This window comes from Erythrolamprus reginae, chromosome Z, assembly GCF_031021105.1.
Source record: "Erythrolamprus reginae isolate rEryReg1 chromosome Z, rEryReg1.hap1, whole genome shotgun sequence".
Taxonomy (NCBI): domain Eukaryota; kingdom Metazoa; phylum Chordata; class Lepidosauria; order Squamata; family Dipsadidae; genus Erythrolamprus; species Erythrolamprus reginae.
In genome coordinates, this window is record NC_091963.1 from 105,897,704 (window position 1) to 105,917,481 (window position 19,778).

Sequence of the window (19,778 nt, forward strand, 5' to 3'; positions counted from 1 at the left end):
CTATTTTTATTTTCTATTTAAATATTACAACTAGATCCCTTCTTTTATTTATTGTAATAACTTTTCAAGTTATTATTTGTAAACTACCTAGGCACAGTTGGAATTAAAATTAAATTAAAATAAATAAATAAATAAATAAATAAATAAATAAATAAATAAATAAATAGGAAAGCATAGCATAGCAGTGGGTAAAATGAACCTTTGTAATTTAGAGGCATATCCATTGGCAATAGTTCTCATTCATTTCTCTTTTCAGTGGCTGAATTCTTTCTCCAAACCTACAATATTTGCAGCAAAGGAACAGCAACTTCAGACAGTATAGATTCAATAGTTACAGTCCATTATTGCCACTGAGGAAATACCCTATCCAGATTTTTTTCTGACTAGAAAATAAAGCTCAAAATATATTTACAACAGGTATGTAAAATCCAAAGAGAGTTTATTCAGCATTTTCAGAGATGCAAATGATTGTTTACAAATCTACTTCTTTCTCCCTAATCTGTTCCTTTGTTGGATTCTGGACTGCAGATTGAACCTGAACTAGGAAGGTCACCTGCTGTTGAATGATGGGGGAGGGGAGCCAGTTGTTGTTGTTTTTTACTTTTAGCTTTCTAGGACTGAGGAAAAAGCCAATCTTATCCTCATTCAAGATTTGATGCAAAAATATTCAGGGTTCAATGCTAAATTATATTTCAAAGCTAGAATATAAAGCGAAGACATAATTTCAAAAGTATTTGCTTGAATTTTGAATGGAAGCATATGCAGTCTGTGCATAATGACCCTACATTGCCACAATCTTTGCATTCGCTAACCTCCACAGAACCGAAAAACAAAGGAAAGCTGAAGTAAGATTGTAAGCACAGTCATGGTTTCACTTAGTAACCTTTTCCTTAACTATCAAGTTGCTGGTTCCAGTTGTGGACATTGAATAAGGAATATCTGTATTAATACTAGATCCATTATATCCAAACTGATCTGTTATGAGTTGTCTGGTGGGGGAAGGTTGGGCTGGGTCCATTGTGGAGGAAATTCTGTTTTCTCAAGTGGGATAGACAATCTTCATCACTTTTGTGATCAAATGTTGACCTTGGTTGATTGGTCCAGGCTGGGAGAATTTTATTGCGTATATGAAAGATTTCCATATCCTGAGGGGGGTTTCTTATTATTTTGACTGAGTTAGCGAGAGCCATGATGACACAGTGGTTAGAATGCAGTATTGCAGCCTAATTCAGCATTCCTACTCCCAGGAGTTCGATCCCTGACCAACGAAAGGTTGACTCAGCCTTCCATCCTTCCGAGTTTGGTATTTATTTTTATTTATTTATTCATTTGTCCAATGCACAATACATATGGAAGAGAATATATATAAAGATAATATGTAAAAATAGAGAAGATATATGAAAGGAAGAAACTATATATGATATATGAGATAAAGGAAAGACAATTGGACAGGGGACGAAAGGCACACTAGTGCACTTATGTACGCCCCTTACTGACCTCTTAGGAACCTGGAGAGGTCAATCGTGGATAGTCTAAGGGAGAAATGTTGGGGGTTAGGGGTTGACACTATTGAGTCCGGTAATGAGTTCCACGCTTCGACAACTGGATTGTTAAAGTCATATTTTTTACAGTCAAGTTTGGAGCGGTTAATATTAAGTTTGAATCTGTTGCATGGTCTTATGTTGTTGCGGTTGAAGCTGAAGTAGTCATTGACCGGTAGGACGTTGCAGCATATGATCTTGTGGGCAATACTTAAATCGTGTTTTAGGTAAAATGAGGACCTTGATTATTGGGGGCAATATGCTGACTTTGTTAAAACCACTTAGAGAAGGCTGTAAAGTACTGTAAAGTAGTATATAAGTCTAAGTACCATTGCTACTGTTATTTTCCAATTTCCTACAGAGCGATGCAATTAATTTCAGTGCAAGTGTCAATATAGGCAGCAAGACTGAAGCGGACGTTTGGGTTTTTTTGAGTTCACTAAAAAGTCAAGGATGGTCAATGTTGGTGAATGGGATGTATGGCAAGGATGGCAGAAGGGTTTTACAAGAGTTTTTTCTTCTCACTGTTTTTTTTCCACTTATCTTGCCAGTTTTTGTGCCATAATATTCTTGAGGATGAGAGGGAAGGACATGTATCTCCATGGTGTCTCCATGAGCTCCGCCAGTCATGGGCTCCTCCTCTCTTGAGCGTGAATGCCCTCCGGGTAGTGGAAATGGCCTAGGAACGGCACACAGACAGATTTCTGCCGGGAATGGCACCCCCAACAGATTTATGATGAAAATCGCCAGTTATTTGCTCAATGCATGCGTGGAAGCAAAAATACAGGCAAAAATAGCCGAAATCTCTCAAAGTCATGAGATTTTTGTCAGTTTTTGCCGTTTTTTGCTTCTGCGCATGCACGGAAGCAAAAATAGCCAAAATCTCATGACATTTGTCTTGTTGTGCATGCGTGGAAGCCAAATGTCACACAGTGTGTGTGCACACACGTCAGGAGCACCTGTGTCGGCCGTCGAGGACCATCCTGGTAGCGAGGTAAGTGGGAGCCTACCACTGAGCCCTGCCATCTTGGATTTTGTGCTATTTTTTTGTGCTACTTTTTGCTTCTGCACATGCACAGAAGCTATTTTTTAATTGCTGCAGGCATGCACGGCGTGACCCTGAGCAAAATGGCAGCAAAAGGATATAGAACCCACAACTATATGCATACATACATATACTGCTCAAAAAAAACCACTCAAAGAACACATCCTAGATCTGAATGAATGAAATATTCTATAAGTCCTTCATGGCATCGGACCAGAATATCTCCGGGACCGCCTTCTCCCACACGAATCCAAGCGACCCGTTAGGTCCCACAGAGTTGGCCTTCTCTGGGTCCTGTCGACTAAACAATGTCGTCTGGCGGGACCCAGGGGAAGAGCCTTCTCTGTGGTGGCCCCGACCCTCTGGAACCAGCTCACCCCAGAGATTAGGATTGCCCCCACCCTCCTCGCCTTTCGTAAACTCCTTAAAATCCACCTCTGCCGTCAGGCATGGGGGAATTGAGACATCTCCCCCAGGCCTATATTGTTTACGTATGGTATGTTTGTGTATATGTTTTTTAAATTATGGGGTTTTAGATATTTTTAAATATTAGATTTGTTATTGTACACTGTTTTTATTACTGCTGTGAGCCGCCCGGGGTCTACGGAGAGCGGCAGCATACAAATCTAATAAATAATAATAATAATACTTCTGTACAAAATTGAATGTGCACAACTGCATGTGGAATTGATTGTCAATCAGTGTTGCTTCCTAAGTGGACAGTTTGATTTCACAGAAGTTTGATTTACTTGGAGTTATATTGTGTTGTTTAAGTGTTCCCTCTATTTTTTTGAGCATACATACATACATACATACATACATACATACATACATACATACATTTCCCTTTCTTTAAACCCCTATTAGATTGTTATGCATAAATGTATAGCATTAAATAAGTAAGGTTATACGAATAAATAAAGTCAAGGATGGTCGATATTGGTGAATGGGATGTATGGCAAGGATGGCAGGAGGGTTTTGCAAGAATTTTTTCTTCTCACCGTTTCCTCCCCTTACGTTGCCAGTTTTTGTGCCATAATATTCTTGAGGATGAGAGGGAAGGACATGACAAAACGTTCTATCCTGAATGTGTGTTTTTTTTAAAATGCTGCAGTTCAGTGCAGGCTCCCTTGGAAATAGGTGCCCTGAAACCTGGGAGGTTTACCTCCCCCTTTACTTGCTTTGATGCAGGCCCAGCTGGAGAAATGACTTTCCCTCCCACTGAGCCCATTTCTAGTCGCTCTTCTTTTTCTCCCTGTGATTGAATTATCCCTTTCCCACTGTGCAGTTTCTAAGGGACTATTAACATTTCGTTTGCCTGCAGAATACCCATCAGTTGTTCCTTTACTCTCCAGAACATACTTTGCTCAAACTGAAAAAATGGAGAATGCCACGCAGAACCAGAAAGCAAACTCTTGGAAATCCAGAGTTCCTTGGTAGAAAAGAAAAGGAAAAGGCACCTTCTAAGTTTTCCCTTATAGCAATTGTAGCATTGTGTAATATTTCTCTCCCCCCCCCCTTTCCCCACGAGATATCTAGAAGGATCCTTTGCATGACAGGAGAGGGCAGATGGAAAGGCTGAAAGATCTGCTCGCTCTTTTGTAGAAACCTGTCATGCATGCTTAGAATAAAACAGATGATGCTTCTGTGCGCTGAGGATTCTTTTGATTATCAAAACAGAACCCAGACTGCAGAGTTGGTTGCTTCAACTGTGTAATTTAGGGTGGGGAAGGGAAATAGACTGTATTTTATTGCTGTCGAGGCTGAGCAATTGGCCTTCAGAAAACTTGCTATCTATTGATGTAAGAAAACATGCAAAGGAGATAGAGAAAGACAACTCAGGAAAAAGCTGGAGCCTTCGTTTTGCCTGGTCAAAAATCCTTCCAGCCCCTCCCATCCTGTTTGATAGTTCTGTAGCTCCTTTCCCTTTTTGCTCTGTAGGATTTGCTACTACACCAGTGATTTTTAGATGTTAAAAGGTCACCCTGCCACAGTTGTGGTAATGTAAAGCTCCTAAAAAAAAATTAAGAGGAGGGGAAATGAGTGGAGGGAAAGAGTGGACCAACCACTAACCAGTGGTGGGATTCAAAAAAATTGCTACCGGTTCTGTGGATGTGGCTTAGTGGGCATGGTTTGGTGGGCATGGCAGGGGAATCTCCATTCCCACCCCACTCCAGGGGAAGGATACTATAAAATCTACATTCCCTCCCACTCCAGGGAAAGGTTACAGTGTTCCCTCGATTTTCGTGGGTTCGAACTTCGCGAATAGCCTATACCACGGTTTTTCAAAAAATATTACTTAAAAAATACTTTGCGGTTTTTTTCCTATACCACGGTTTTTCCCACGCAATGACTAATATTTTTTGCAAATAAATAACAAAAAAAATAATTATTATTAATCAATAATTATGTTTATAAATATCAGGATCACTAAGTGTCTTATTCAATGGTGAGTACCAGTAATAATGGTAAGTAAATGGTTGTTAAGGGAATGGGAAATGGTAATTTAGGGGTTTAAAGTGTTAAGGGATGGCTTGTGATACTGTCCATAGCCAAAAATGGTGTACAGTGATCCCTCGAGTTTCGCGATCTCGATCTTCGCGAAACGCTATATCGCGATTTTTAAAAAAATATTAATTAAAAAAAACACCACTTCCGCGTTTGGCTTCAGGACTCAGCTGGGAAGCGGCGCGGCTGTTTTAAAGGGTCGCAGCTGGCCTGGGGGGCTTCCCAGCACCCCCCCGAACCCGGGTTGGGGGTTAGGGGGGGTGCTGGAAAGCCCCCCAGGCCGGCTGCGACCTTTTAAAACAGCCGCGCCGCTTCCCAGCTGAGTCCTGAAGTCAAACGCGGAAGTTCGCCTTTGGCGTTTGGCTTCAGGACTCAGCTGGGAAGCGGCGCGGCTGTTTTAAAAGGTCGCAGCCGGCCTGGGGGGCTTCCCAGCACCCCCCCTAACCTTTCTCTTTGCTGGCAGTATATAGATGCTGTCACATTGTTTAGATATGGAAAAATATTTTATAGGGTTATAGATGGAGTTAAACTAATTAATGGAAATCAATATTATATTCCTGAAAAATCTACTCTACCTAACTGCTAATTCTTGATAGCAAATTGCAGATTCCTTAAGCATCCAGACTCTGTTATATTAGAAGGATCCAAGAACAATAGAAAATCAGTACTCAATGTTTTATTCTTATGCTGTGGGGGATTTCAGTATCTATTTTCAGTATCAAAGCCCAATCCTAAAATAAGAAATAAACTACCACTCTGTATTTGGGACAGCTATAACAAATAAAACATTGGGCTGTTTCTATACCAAACCAATAACATATACTGTATTATAAAGGACTCTGGTTTTTTTGTCACTCAAGCAAGTTAAGTTAATTGATCCAAATTGGAAACAGTGAAATGCCCTAACAATGATCATTTAAAAAAAATATTCTGCTGCCTAATTTAATAAGGATTAAAATCCACTTTATATTTTAAATAAGCTTTGTATTGGGAAGCTAGTATTGGGAAGTATGTTAAATTGAAATCTGTCTCATTTTGTAATATGAATTTGATGCATCAACATGCCCTTTCCTCAAAGGATTATTCTATATCTGAATATTGTTTATTCAATGTCTATTGGCTTCTTTATCAATGTGATAAAGTGTGTGATAATCCACTCTTACAACAACTAGTATGGTTCATTTCCTTAGTTGCTTTTTACATACCACATTTCAGATGTAAAAAAAAACTAAAGGAACTCCCTTTAACTATTACATTATATTTAGTTATAAGACTTCCTTAATAATAAATAATAACAACAGAGTTGGAAGGGACGTTTGAGGTCTTCTAGTCCAATTTCTGCTTAGGCAGGAGACCGTACACTACTTCAGACAAATGGCTATCCAACATCTTCTTAAAAGCTTCCAGTGTTGGAACATTCACAATTTCTGGAGGAAAATTGTTCCACTGATTAATTGTTCTAACTATCAGGAAATTTCTCCTTAGGAAGTTGCTTCTTTCCATATAACTTTTATCTGGTCATGTCACCATGTCCATATTTCTTTCCAGAAGTTGACATTTCTTTCCCAATAATAACAAGTGGGCTCTCTGATCTGGAGTATCTCACCAGCTGACTTCAATTTCACTAAATTTTACATTCATGTTCACAGAGGGTTGTGGGTTTTTTTTGCAAAAACACAAAGGTGATTCACAGTTTTCATCTTGTTCTAGATTTGATATTCCAATCCATTTTCTGGACTGAGATGCCTTCCTTCAATTTGCTGATCCCCAACTTGGATTTTTCCTTTCCCTTAAAAGCTTGCTGACAAGATAATTCTGCCAGGAGTTTCTGCTCTGAGTTTTGTTACTCTCATGGACCTAGAAATTACACAATACTTCCATTCCATTCCTACTGTGATACATTGGCAGTAAACTTACACACTTAGCTTATCTACAGTGTTGCAAAGGAATTATAAGGGGAAAAATACTATCATCCAAGGGCATGGAATGAGGTATCATCAACATGCTGATGATACCCAGTTATACATCACCACCCCATGTCCCGTCAACGAAACAGTGGAAGGGATGTGCCGGTGCCTGGATGGGTGTCAACAAACTCAACCTCAACCGACAAGACGGAGTGGCTGTGGGTCTTGCAACCCAAGGACAATTTCATCTGTCCATCCATCACCCTGTGGGGGGGGGAATTACTGTCCCCCTCAGAGGGGGTACGGAACTTGGGCGTCCTTCTCGATCCACAGCTGACATTGGAACATCATCTTTCAGCTGTGGCGAAGAGGGCGTTTGCCCAGGTTCGCCTGGTGCACCAGTTGCAGCCCTATTTGGACAGGGAGTCATTGCTCACAGGCATGGGGGATTTGAGACACCTTTCCCCCAGGCTCTTTATATTTTATGTTTGGTATGCATGTGTTGTCTGGTTTTAATATGATAGGGTTTTATATATTTCTTTTTAATATTAGATTTGTTTCACTATAATATTGTTTTTATCATTGTTGTGAGCTGCCCTGAGTCTTTGGAGAGGGGTGGCATACAAATCTAATAAATAAATTAAAAAAAATAAAATAAAATAAAAAATAATAATAATAATAATAACAACAACAACAACAACTTCAGCTGTGATAGCCTTCCATAAGATTAGTTTACTTTATTGATAGCCCTTGGGCTATATAAAAGTCCAGAATTCCAGACATAAATTACAATATTTTTCAGAGTATAAGATGCATCTTTTTCCTCCCCAAAAGGGGCTGATAATTAGGATACGTTTTATACTCTGAATGTAGCTTTCCCCCCCCAGCCCTAATCAGGTGCTAATGATCTTCCCAGCTCTTACCTTGCAGGCTCTTTCATTGTTTCTCTCTGTGAAGAATATTTTCCAAGCCCTAAGTCTTTGCAGGATTTTTTTCACTGCTCTAACTTGCTCCGAATAAGTTTCTTTCCAGCCCTAACCAGGTGCTAACGATGTTCCCAGCTCTTCCTGCTTGCAAGCTCTATCATTGTTACTCTCTCAGAATAAAGTTTTTTAAGCCCTAAACCAGGGGATAAAATAATGTGCTGAAGCTGACCAGACTAAGGATACTAACCAGATGAATACCTGGTAAGCAGATTTTCCCTATTTTCCTCCCCGAAAACTAAGGTGTGTCTTATACTCCAAAAAATAGTGTATTACTAAAATCTGAGAAAAAACAATTTAAAATGGAATTGGATAAGGTGGGATTTAGCCATGGTTTGGGCAAACTAGTAGTAAAAATTCTGGCTCCCCTGCTCAGCCACTCCTCATCTGGCCTCCCCGGCATAGCACACTGTGTGGCTCATTGACTACACAGTCTTCATGGTTTGCTTACCTTCCCACAGTCTCTGCACCTTACCTGCCTGCGTCCCAACTGAGCAGCCCTGATCTGCCTGCCTCGGATAAATAAGCCTAAAAGTCACAGCCTAGCTAGCTTCACCACCACCACCACAGTCCCCGGCCTCCAGCTTGTCTGGCTTACTTTGCCACTGCAGCTCCATCCCATGTGGTGCTGTGGCCTAGCTAGCTTCCCCTGTCCCCTTCCCCACCATCCTTGCCTTTCGTAAGCTTCTTAAAACCCACCTCTGCCGCCAGGCATGGGGTAACTGAGATACTCTTTCCCCCTATACAATTTTATGCATGGTATGTCTAGGTATGTTTGGTTTTATAATAAGGTTTTTTAACTGTTTTAATATTGGATTGTTTATATGATGTTTTTATTACTGTTGTTAGCCACCCCGAGTCTACGGGGAGGGACGGCATACAAATCCAATCCAATAAATAAATGAATAAATAAATGAACGAACAAATAAATGAATGAATGAATAAATAAATAAATAAATAAATAGATTGATTGATTGATTGATTAATTAATTAATTAATTGCCTGGCTTGCTTTCCCATTCACTCCAACCATTTGAGGAACACGCAATTCCACAGCCCCGGTCTTGCTCCAGAGCTTCTGCCCATTTGCCATTCACCTTGGCAGGGTCAGGAACACACTATTCCCCTGCTTCGGCCTTGCGCTGGAGCCTCCGTCCGCTTGCTGTTCACCTCAGCTGGGTTGGGGAAAATGCAATTCCTGTTCCAGCCTCATCCCAACCTCTGACTGCATGCCACCACACACCCCCAGCCTCAAAGGCAGCACCTGGGCCAAAGCAATTTATTCAGCCTGCAGCCTGCCATGCTAGGCCGAAGGACTGAGGGGATGGCAGGGGCGCAGGAGGGCTGAAGCAATTTGGAAATGAACAAGACGGTTCACCTAGCTGCTTCTCTATGCCGCAACGCTTTTCAGATGGGATTTACAGGACCCAAAGCAGCAGCTCCCAGTCGCTAAAGTAAATTTTGCTGTTCTGTGAAAGATGCTTTCCCAGCAAGAGCAGCAGGGGAGAGAAAACAGGTTGCCGGAGAACAAGTGGAGCGACTCCATGTTCTCTCTGGGTCAGTGGCTGCTTCTCTCCATCACTGCTCTTGCTGAGAGAGTGAGAGGATCTTCCACAGCACAGTAAAATTTAGCTTTGGATACTCTAAGTCCCATCCAGAAAGCTCTGTGGCAGAGAGAAGCAGCCGGGTGGAATGCTGTTTCTCTCTGCTTTCCGGATGGGACTTACAGGCCCCAAAGTGGCAACTCCCAGTTGCTAAACTAAATTTTGCTGTGCTTAAAGGGACAGGCTGCCACAGCTGCCTTCTAAGCAACTTCGAAGGGAAGCAGAAAGGTTCGGCCAAGTCATCTCCTTCTTCTTGGCCTCAAACATATACATAGAGCAAAAATGCACATATCTCACAGCGCCAGAGGGGCTCACTCATGTGCTGTCTCCTAGCAGAAGGTCCTGAGGTGTATGTGTGTTTGCTCTGTGTGTATGTTTGAGGCTGAGAAGGAGGAGATGACTTGGCCAAACTTTTGTTCGTCCCTTCACAGTAAAGCTGCCCAGAAGGCAGCCGCCACAGCCTGTTCCTTTAAGATACTTAAATATGCCCATGTAACCATGACCACCACCCAAAAATATTGGTATAAAATCAAAACTATGCTAGAACAAATTACTTCCCAGATCATCCATGCAAAACCCGAACTATTTTTATTAGGAATCATAAGACAAAACTTTAGTAAAGAAAACAGATATATTATAATTCACATTATTACAGCCGCAAGGATTTTATATGCACAATTCTGGAAGCAAGGAAAAAAACCAACCGTTCTACCACTTTTGATTAAAATAATGGAATGTGCAGAAATGTCCAAGCTAACAATGGAACTGCAAACACAGGGATGAGACAGATTTCTACAAAGCATGGGACAAATGGCACCTCTGGTTAAAAAAAAGGAATTACTTAAAAATTGTTCATCAAGAAAAGTATCCAACAAAAACAACTTGAAAAACTAGCAACCTACATCACAAATCATAACATCAAATTGAAACGACAAACTGTAAACATTGATTGACACGAATTTTAAATTACAAAGAAAACAAACCCTTAAACCACTGATACGTATTGGCACTAATAATTACATCAAAAACATATGGATAAAACTTTAGGGAAATTTACACCACCTATGTGCTCAAACTAAAGGCTGCAAAGCATGAAAGCCCCAGCTCTAACGCTGGCCTTCTCTTCTTACCACTCCCCTTCAATTTCCTATCCCCCTTCCCCTTATATCTCTTTCCCTTCTTCCCCAACCCCCTACCCTTCTTCTTTCCTCCCTCTCCTACGTGTACTATATAAGTAAAGTGTAAATGTTAGAATGTATATTGTATATATCCCTTTTGCTTTTCTGTACCCTGTTTTAATAAATAAATAAAAAAGGACAGGCTGCCACAGCTGCCTTCTAAGCAACTTCGAAGGGAAGCAAAAAGGTTCGGCCAAGTCATCTCCTTCTTCTTGGCCTCAAACATATACATAGAGCAAAAATGCACATATCTCACAGCGCCAGAGGGGCTCACTCATGTGCTGTCTCCTAGCAGAAGGTCCTGAGGTGTATGTGTGTTTGCTCTGTGTGTATGTTTGAGGCTGAGAAGGAGGAGATGACTTGGCCAAACTTTTGTTCGTCCCTTCACAGTAAAGCTGCCCAGAAGGCAGCCGCCACAGCCTGTTCCTTTAAGATACTTAAATATGCCCATGTAACCATGACCACCACCCACCTGCCCATGACTGCCGCCCGCTGGGAGGCGTCCTGGTAAATGGAGGTAAGTGCTCACTGCTTCCAGCCCTAAATTGCTGTGCTATTTCAAAGTGTCTTCTGAAATCATGTCTGGTACCAGAGTTTGTGGTGTTTCCTTCCTCTTCATTCTCTCCCACCCTCTCTTCTCTTCTCTATTTCTCTTCCTTCCTTCCTTCCTTTTTCTTTCTTTCCTTCTCTCTTTCTCTGTCTCTCTTTCTCTCTGTCTCTTTCTCTCTCTCACACACACACACACATACAAACACACAGACCTCTGGTCTGGGCACAAAGTTTTCATTTCTCTCTATAATACAGATGATACTAATCAATTCAATACCCTATAATTCAACTATGTAAAGTCTAAGGGAAGGGAAGAAGGGAACTAACCTTAATAAAAATTTACTTGATAGTAAGGTTATTCCTTTTCAATGGGACTTAGATACATATGATTGTAGGTAAACAGCTAACTCAATTGTTTAATAGGCTCTAAGTAAAATTTCTATATTAACAAAATTTATACTTAAACAATGGAAGTACAGTGTTCCCTTGGCTTTCGCAGGGGATGCGTTCCAAGACCGCCCGTGAAAGGCAAATTTCCATGAAGTAGAGATGCGGAAGTAAATACACCATTTTTGGCTATGAACAGTATCACAAGCCATCCCTTAACACTTTAAACCCCTAAATTACCATTTCCCATTCCCTTAACAACCATTTAGATTATTACTCACCATTATTACTGGTACTCATAATTGAATCAGATACTTAATGATCCTGATATTTATTAACATAATTATTTATTAACAATAATTATTTATTTTGTTATTTATTAGCAATAATTATTAACATAATTAATGATCTTCTTCAATCACCATTTCATCAGGCACTTTTGCAATGGACGCTGAAGGCGATGGCGTGATAGACCTCTTGGTTTTTGTGATGAACATAGGTATGGGTAGCTGTTGGTGCATTTTCTTTTTCTGGGCTAACATGGCTCTGTATGGTGTGACAATGTCATCAAGGGAGGCCTTAAATTGTATTGAACGAGTCATGTTGGGATCCCAACGTTCCACAATCTGTTGGAGATGTGCAGCGCTTCGGTGCACTTCTGCAAGCTGTTGAAGTGTTGGGCCAACCTCTTCTTCCTCAGTTCGTTCAGCTTCCTCTTCCTCCTCTTCTTCACTCGCTGACTTGGTCAGATCCTCCAGATCTTTGTCTGTCAGCGGTAAACCATGCTCATCAAGCAAACCATTGACTTCATCGGGTGTCATGTCATTAAAGCCTTCTACACTCAGTAACTGTGCCAGCTTCACAGATTTATGGACTGCAGCATGTTGAATTTCTTCGGGAGCAAATCCCTTGTAATCGTGCACCACTTCTGGCCACAATTTCTTCCAGCAGACATTCATTGTCTGTTTCTTCATATCCGTTAAGGCATTCTCAGTGTTCTTCAGACACGATGCAATCATGTACTCACACCAGTACCCCTTCAATGGGAAGTTTTCATCAGTGTCCATTGCTTCCATGAGGCTTCCAAGGGAATTGCATGTGTACAGCACCTTAAACGCGCAGATCCATCGGCTGGATAAGTGGTGTGGTGTTTGGTGGCAAGAATTTGACTTGTACCCTATCATGCTCATGCACCAGGTCATCATGGCCTCCAGCATTGTTCATTAGGAGAAGCATTTTGAAATTGAGCCCTTTGTCAGCCAGAAAATCCTTCACCTGCGGGATAAAGCACTGATGAAACCAGTCCCACATGAGGGCTTTTGTAATCCATGCCTTAGGATTAGGCATCCAGTACACTGGCAATGCATTCTTATTTCTGTTATTTAGGGCCCTGGGATTTCGGGACTTATAAATGAGACCTGGCTTGATCATGAAGCCGGCCGCATTTCCACACCTAATCAAAGTTACCCAATCTTTCTGGGCCTTAAAACCAGAGGCTTTGCCTTCATCTTTCATTAAGAAAGTGCGCAATGGCATCCTCTTCCAGAACAGGCCTGTTTCGTCCATGTTAAAGACCTGTTCTGGAAGGTAGGCCCCTTCTTCAATTATCTCCTTAAACGTGCCATGGACATACTCCTCGGCTGCATGTGTATCCACTGAGGCAGCTTCTCCGTGCAATGACACGCTCCTCAGGCCATAGTGCCTTTGAAAATTATCAAACCAGCCCTCCTACGCACCTACATACTGGGACCAACGCTCTTCATATAAATCCAATAAATCTAATCTCTACATCAATGACCTTTGCGATTACATCACAAGTAATTGTGTCCTCTTCGCTGACTCTTCAACACCACCGATAACACAACTCCCCTCCAAAAAGACCTGAACTCTGTTTCTGAGTGGTCTAACACATGGCAACTCCAAATCTTAACTAGCAAATGCTCTGTCCTACACATTGGGAAAAAGAATCTGAACTCCAAATACAAACTGAATAATCAAATTATCAAAGATAACCCCCACTCGGTTAAAGACCTCGGTATACTAATAACAAAAGATTTAAGTGCCAAAGCCCACTGCAACAACATAGCTAAGAAAGCTTCAAGAGTTGCAAACCTAATCCTACGTAGCTTCTGCTCTGGCAATCTCACACTATTTACCAGAGCTTACAAAACTTTTGCCAGACCCATCCTCGAATACAGCTCATCTATTTGGAACCCATATCGCATCTCAGACATTAACACCCTTGAAAATGTCCAAAGATACTTCACCAGAAGAGCCCTTCACTCCTCCACGCGAAACAGAATACCCTACGAGACTAGACTTTCAATCCTGGGCCTAGAAAGCTTAGAACTAAGATGCTTTAAACAAGATCTAAGTATTGCCCACAAGATCATATGCTGCAATGTCCTGCCTGTCGGCGACTACTTCAGCTTCAACCACAACAACACAAGAGCACACAATAGATTTAAACTTAATATTAAGCGCTCCAAACTTGACTGTAAAAAAATATGACTTCAGTAACCGAGTTGTCGAAGTGTGGAACTCATTACCGGACTCCATAGTGTCATCCCCAAACCCCCAACACTTTACCCTTAGATTATCCACGGCTGACCTATCCAGATTCCTAAGAGGTCAGTAAGGGGCAAGTACAAGTGCACTAGAATGCCTTCTGTCCCTTGTCCTATTGCTCTCCTATATTTCCTATACCTTTCTTCTATTCCTATATTTCTTCTTCTATTCTTTCATTGATATGTTCTATTTCTATATCTTATCTTATCTTCTTTATTAAATATATTTTACTATCAGTATATCCTTTATAACCTTCATCATATATTTTACTATGTGTATACCCACTAAAACCTTCATTGTGTATTGGACAAAATCAATCAATCAATCAATAAAAATAAATAAATAAATAAATACTTGCCGTGAATGTGAATGTGGTTGGAGAAGCAGTTGATGTTGATGGCTGGGGGTCATCTAAGTCATCGGCACCACCATCAATGTCTTCTTCTTCCTCAGCTGCATTGCCTCCTTCTTTATTCGCCAGACGGGTGTAGCATAGCTGTGCCTTTGTCTGAATCGCATTGGTATCCAATGCAATGCTCTTCTTATGGCAGTCTAGTACCCATATGGACAAAGCAGCTTACATTTTTATAAGCCGTTTATTTCTAGGCGTCGCCATCCTTTTTGCTTCCTTGTTGAATGTGATCACAGCTGTTTGTCTTATCTTCTTTTCATCCTTTTGAATGTATCTCACACTCAATTCGTTTATTCCATAATGCCGCCCAACTTCCGCATATGAGCGACCCTCTTTTAACATATCTAACAGTTCAATCTTCTGTTTAATCGTCAGCATCTTCCTACTCTTTTTACTGTCGCTGGCTACACTCAGCGCAGAACGTTCAGGAGGCATCTTGGGCATGTCTTATAATAGTTTTAATAGTTGTAAAACTATTCACAAATAATGCACGCCGGGATAACACCACTGATTGGCTGAGATTTCAGCCAATCAGCAATGGCGGACAAAAGTTTGGTGATGATGTATGACATCATCGGGCGGGAAAAACCATGGTATAGAAAAAACCCCACAAAGTATTTTTTAATTAATATTTTTTTAAAAACCGTGGTATACACTTTTCACGAATGTCGGACCCGTGAAAGTCAAGGGAACACCGTACTATCATTTTAACCAAATATTAAGACTCATTTATTTGGAATACAGTGATCCCCCGGTTATTGCGTCCCCGACCATTGCGAACAGGGTAATTTGCGATTTTTCAACCCGGAAGTCAAAATACCATCTACGCATGCGTGCCCTTTTTTTCTATGGGCACGCATGCGTAGATGGCAACCGGGAGATCAGCTGCTGGGCGGCTTCCCTGGGTCTTCCCCCTCTTGCTGGCATCAGCGAGGAGTTTCCCCACCGCCCACGCAAACTCCTCGCTGCCGCTCGTCCGCCCTTCGCCTGCCCACGCCGTTCGCTCCCCCTCTTGCTGGCGGGAGGGCGAGAAGCCCTCCCCAGCACCCGCTCGCCCGCCCTTCGCCGCTCGCCCACCCTTCGCCCTGGCCGCTTCTTCCCAGCGGAGAAATTCCAGCCCCCACCTGGTCCCGCCCGATCCTCCTCCCTGAGGCAGCTCGCCCTCCCATGGCCGCTTCCTCCACCCTCCATCGCAAGCCCTCGCCACCGCAGCCAACGCGCGCTGCGATCTTCAAGCCCGGCTCCTTTCGGCCCAGCATCCCGGGCCAAGCAGCTGCCTTCCGTGACTGAGCCTGGCTGGCCCGGAAGATCGTAGCGCGCGTTGGCTGCAGCGGCGAGCGAAGCCAAGCCGGCAGCAATGTCGCCGCCGCTGCAGCCAACGCGCGCTACGATCTTCCGGGCCAGCCAGGCTCAGTGACGGAAGGCAGCCGCTTGGCCCAGGATGCTGGGCCGAGAGGAGCCGGGCTTGATCCGCTGAGCCTGGCTGGCCCGGAAGATCGTAGCGCGCGTTGGCTGCAGCGGCGAGCGAAGCCAAGCCGGCAGCAATGTCGCCGCCGCTGCAGCCAACGCGCGCTACGATCTTCCGGGCCAGCCAGGCTCAGCGGATCAAGCCCGGCTCCTCTCGGCCCAGCATCCCGGGCCAAGCGGCTGCCTTCCGTGACTGAGCCTGGCTGGCCCGGAAGATCGTAGCGCGCGTTGGCTGCAGCGGCGGCGACATTGCTGCCGGCTTGGCTTCACTCGCTCGCCGCTGAGGAGCCGAAGATTGGGGGGCAGCGCGGCTCTTTTAAAACATCGCCGCCGACATGGGGGGCTTGCTAGCACCCCCCCAAACCCGGGTTGGGGGTTCGGGGGGGTGCTAGCGAGCCCCCCATGTCGGCGGCGATGTTTTAAAAGAGCCGCGCCGCCCCCCAATCTTCGGCTCCTCGCTAGCGCTGCAGAAGTTTAAAACACCATCTGCACATGCGCAGATGGTGTTTTTACTTCCGTAGCGCTACTTCGCGAAAACCCGCTCGTTGCGGGGGGTCCTGGAACGGAACCCTCGCAACGAGCGGGGGATCACTGTATTAGTATGTCTTGACTCCTTATTTTCCTTACAAATTAGCTCAACTTTGTCTGTGGAGAGGGGCGGCATACAAATCTAATAAATGATAATAATAATAGCTCTTGATCCAAAGCAATTGGTGTGAAACGAAAGCAAGATGCCCATTGCTTTGGATCAAGAGCTATGTTTTTAGAATAAGAGAGTGGAGTGGGAGGCTTTGGAAATAAAAACACTGCAAGAGCGAAAGGGAAAGGCATGCTCCCTTCCCTAAGGCTCTGAAGACTTGGCTGTTTCCCCAGGCATTTGTGCCATTAGATTAGGTGACTTCCAATGGTGAAGGCAGGAAGCTGTTGTTTTAAGCAGGGTGTTATAGGTTATGTGTTGCTCTGGTGACTGTAATCTTTCAATATTATCCTGAGTCATTGCTATGAGTTGAGTGGATCTATAAATCACATAAATAAATGTAAATAAATATTCTGAGGTGCTCCTCCAAGATGAACTGTTATATGCTTCTCATTTTCCAGGTGTGAAGAGATGCCAGTAGTTTAAGTGCTATAAGATGCTTGGAAAATAACAAATTTACTAGTCTTGACTGATTTTTCAAATATAGTGAGACAGGTAATATTAATCTATAGAGCGTCTTCATAAATCTAGCTGTGTTTTTATTAAAGGTTGCAGATAGAAGACTGCAAATCTGCCATTGCATTTCAAACACATCTTGGAAATTAATTGTAAGGAAATGACACTGCCCCAAAAGCAAACTGCATGTTTTTGAGGCATCCCTTGATTCTTTCCCCTGACTTTGGTTTTCTAAGGCTGATAATTATCTATAAAGCTTTCCATAACATAGGACCAGGTTGAAGGAGTATCTATCTCTGCTTGTTTTTACCTGGCACTATTTGCCAGCTGGCATGCCCCACATCTCTTCTATTAAATAGTGCCATCTATGGAGGTACAGAGTGTGCTTTTTTTCTTATGTGCTTGGCCTTTAAAATCAGTACAGTTTCTACCCTTTTAGGGTTCCATTGAGCATTAAAGAACTGGTTTTGTCCAAGGCCTTGAGTGAGCTAAATGGAGTTGTATTGATTTATTTATTAGATTTATTTATTAGATTTGTACGCCGCCCCTCTCCATAGACTCGTGTGCCTATTGTTTTTATTTTTCTCTACATCAGGAGTGTCAAACAGGTGACTCATGGGTCGGATGCATCATGCATGGGCCACGCCCATCCCAGCTCCATGAATGGGAAAAAATAGAATAGCATAGAATAGAATTTCATTGGCCAAGTGTGATTGGACACACAAGGAGTTTGTCTTGGTGCATATGCTCTCAGCGTACATAAAATAAAATATACATTTGTCAAGAATCATGTGGTACAACACTTAATGATTGTCATAGGGGTCAAATAAGCAATGAAGAAGCAATATTAATAAAATCTTAGGATATAAGCAACAAGTTACAGTCATACATTCAACATGGGAGGAAATGGGTGATAGGAATTATGAGAAAAACTAGTAGAATAGAAGTGCAGATTTAGTAGAAAGTCTGACAGTTTTGAGGGAATTATTTGTTTAGCAGAGTGATGGCGTTTGGAAAAAAACTGTTTTTGTGTCTAGTTGTCTTGGTGTGCAGTGCTCTGTAGCGACGTTTTGAGGGTAGGAGTTGAAACAGTTTGTGTCCAGGATGTGAGGGGTCAGTAAATATTTTCCCCGCCCTCTTTTTGACTCATGCAGCATACAGGTCCTCAATGGAAGGCAGTTTGGCAGCAATTGCTTTTTCTGCAGTTCTGATTGTCCTCTGAAGTCTGTGTCGGTCCTGTTGGGTTGCAGCACCAAACCATAGAGGTGCAGATCATCATTTGATGGCAACATGAAGCCGTGAGTTTGACACTCATTCTGTACACACTCTAGTGTTTCTCAATTATTTTCTGTTAGTCTCCCCCCCCCCTGCTGTTCTGGTTTCTGGTAGAACTTTAGCTATTAAAAATAACTCTTACTAAATGCAGTATTTCATAAACAAAGGAACTCCATCTTTATTCTCTTCACTTCCGTATTCAAAATGCAGTTCATACTAGCACATTCCTTTTCTCCCGTTATCTCTCTTAATTACATTCCACATGCATTCCTCCCAGCCTTCTCCGTCTACCAAGATTTATGTACTCACAGTATGATTCAAAAACAGCAGAAATGACTGTAAAATAACACAGAATGACCTTGCTAGCTCGGGGAGCTGAACGAAAACACCTTTCATTTTAGCACTACAACATTGAAACTCCAACCTTCTTCCCCACTGGCCCTCTGACGTACCAAATACATCACTCATTCCTCCCCTTAATATCTTCTTCCAAACACATGTTCCTTACGTTTTTGGACCCTTCTGAATTTAGGATTGATCCAGCGAACGTCTGTTTCTTCCTCACTAGATTCTGGACTCATAGCAACATCCTGTGGCTGGCCTCCCACCTGTTCTACTACCTGTAACCCAGGTCGCCAGAGATCATCCATCAGAGTGACCAAAGCAGTTGCTGTGCTGTAGCCACATCTGAAGCCTGATTGAAAAGGGCCTAGATAATCTGTTTTGTTCAATGATTGTAGGAGCTGGAGTGCCACCACTTTCTCTACAACCTACTGTAATCAGGGAATATGGAGTGCTGCAGATCTATCAACCAATCTGGCAATAAATGAGCCTTCTGTTGTGTTATTTATTACACGTTGTGCTGAATTCAATGCAGAAGTGGTTATGGCAGTGTAAATTCATATAAAGTAATAGTACTGAGTTTTTGTGTATAAAGAACAACACTAAACAAAGAGAGTGATTTCTGTTTTCACATGTAGTTTGTGTTAAATTATCAGTCAGTATATGTAGCCTTTAAAACATTGCTTGTACATGGAGCTTAGCAAGGAAGAAATATTACTATTCCAAAAGGAATAAATTTACTCTAAGCAAAAAGTCAAGATACACACCTTGCTGGTTCTGTTGACCTGAGTAATGCTAGGCAGGGATACATCTTGTGAAATAGCATCATCAATAACTTGCCTTTAGCAAAAATAAATTGC

At 42.4% G+C, this 19,778-nt stretch overlaps 1 long non-coding RNA gene across 1 annotated transcript; it reads left to right on the forward strand.

The window, feature by feature from the left end:
- The first annotated feature begins 322 nt into the window (after window positions 1-322).
- LOC139154931 (uncharacterized) lies at window positions 323-19,429 on the forward strand. Its single transcript, XR_011556985.1, has 3 exons — window positions 323-417; window positions 18,456-18,599; window positions 19,145-19,429. It is a non-coding gene; the product is annotated as an uncharacterized lncRNA (long non-coding RNA).
- The last annotated feature ends 349 nt before the right edge of the window (window positions 19,430-19,778 follow it).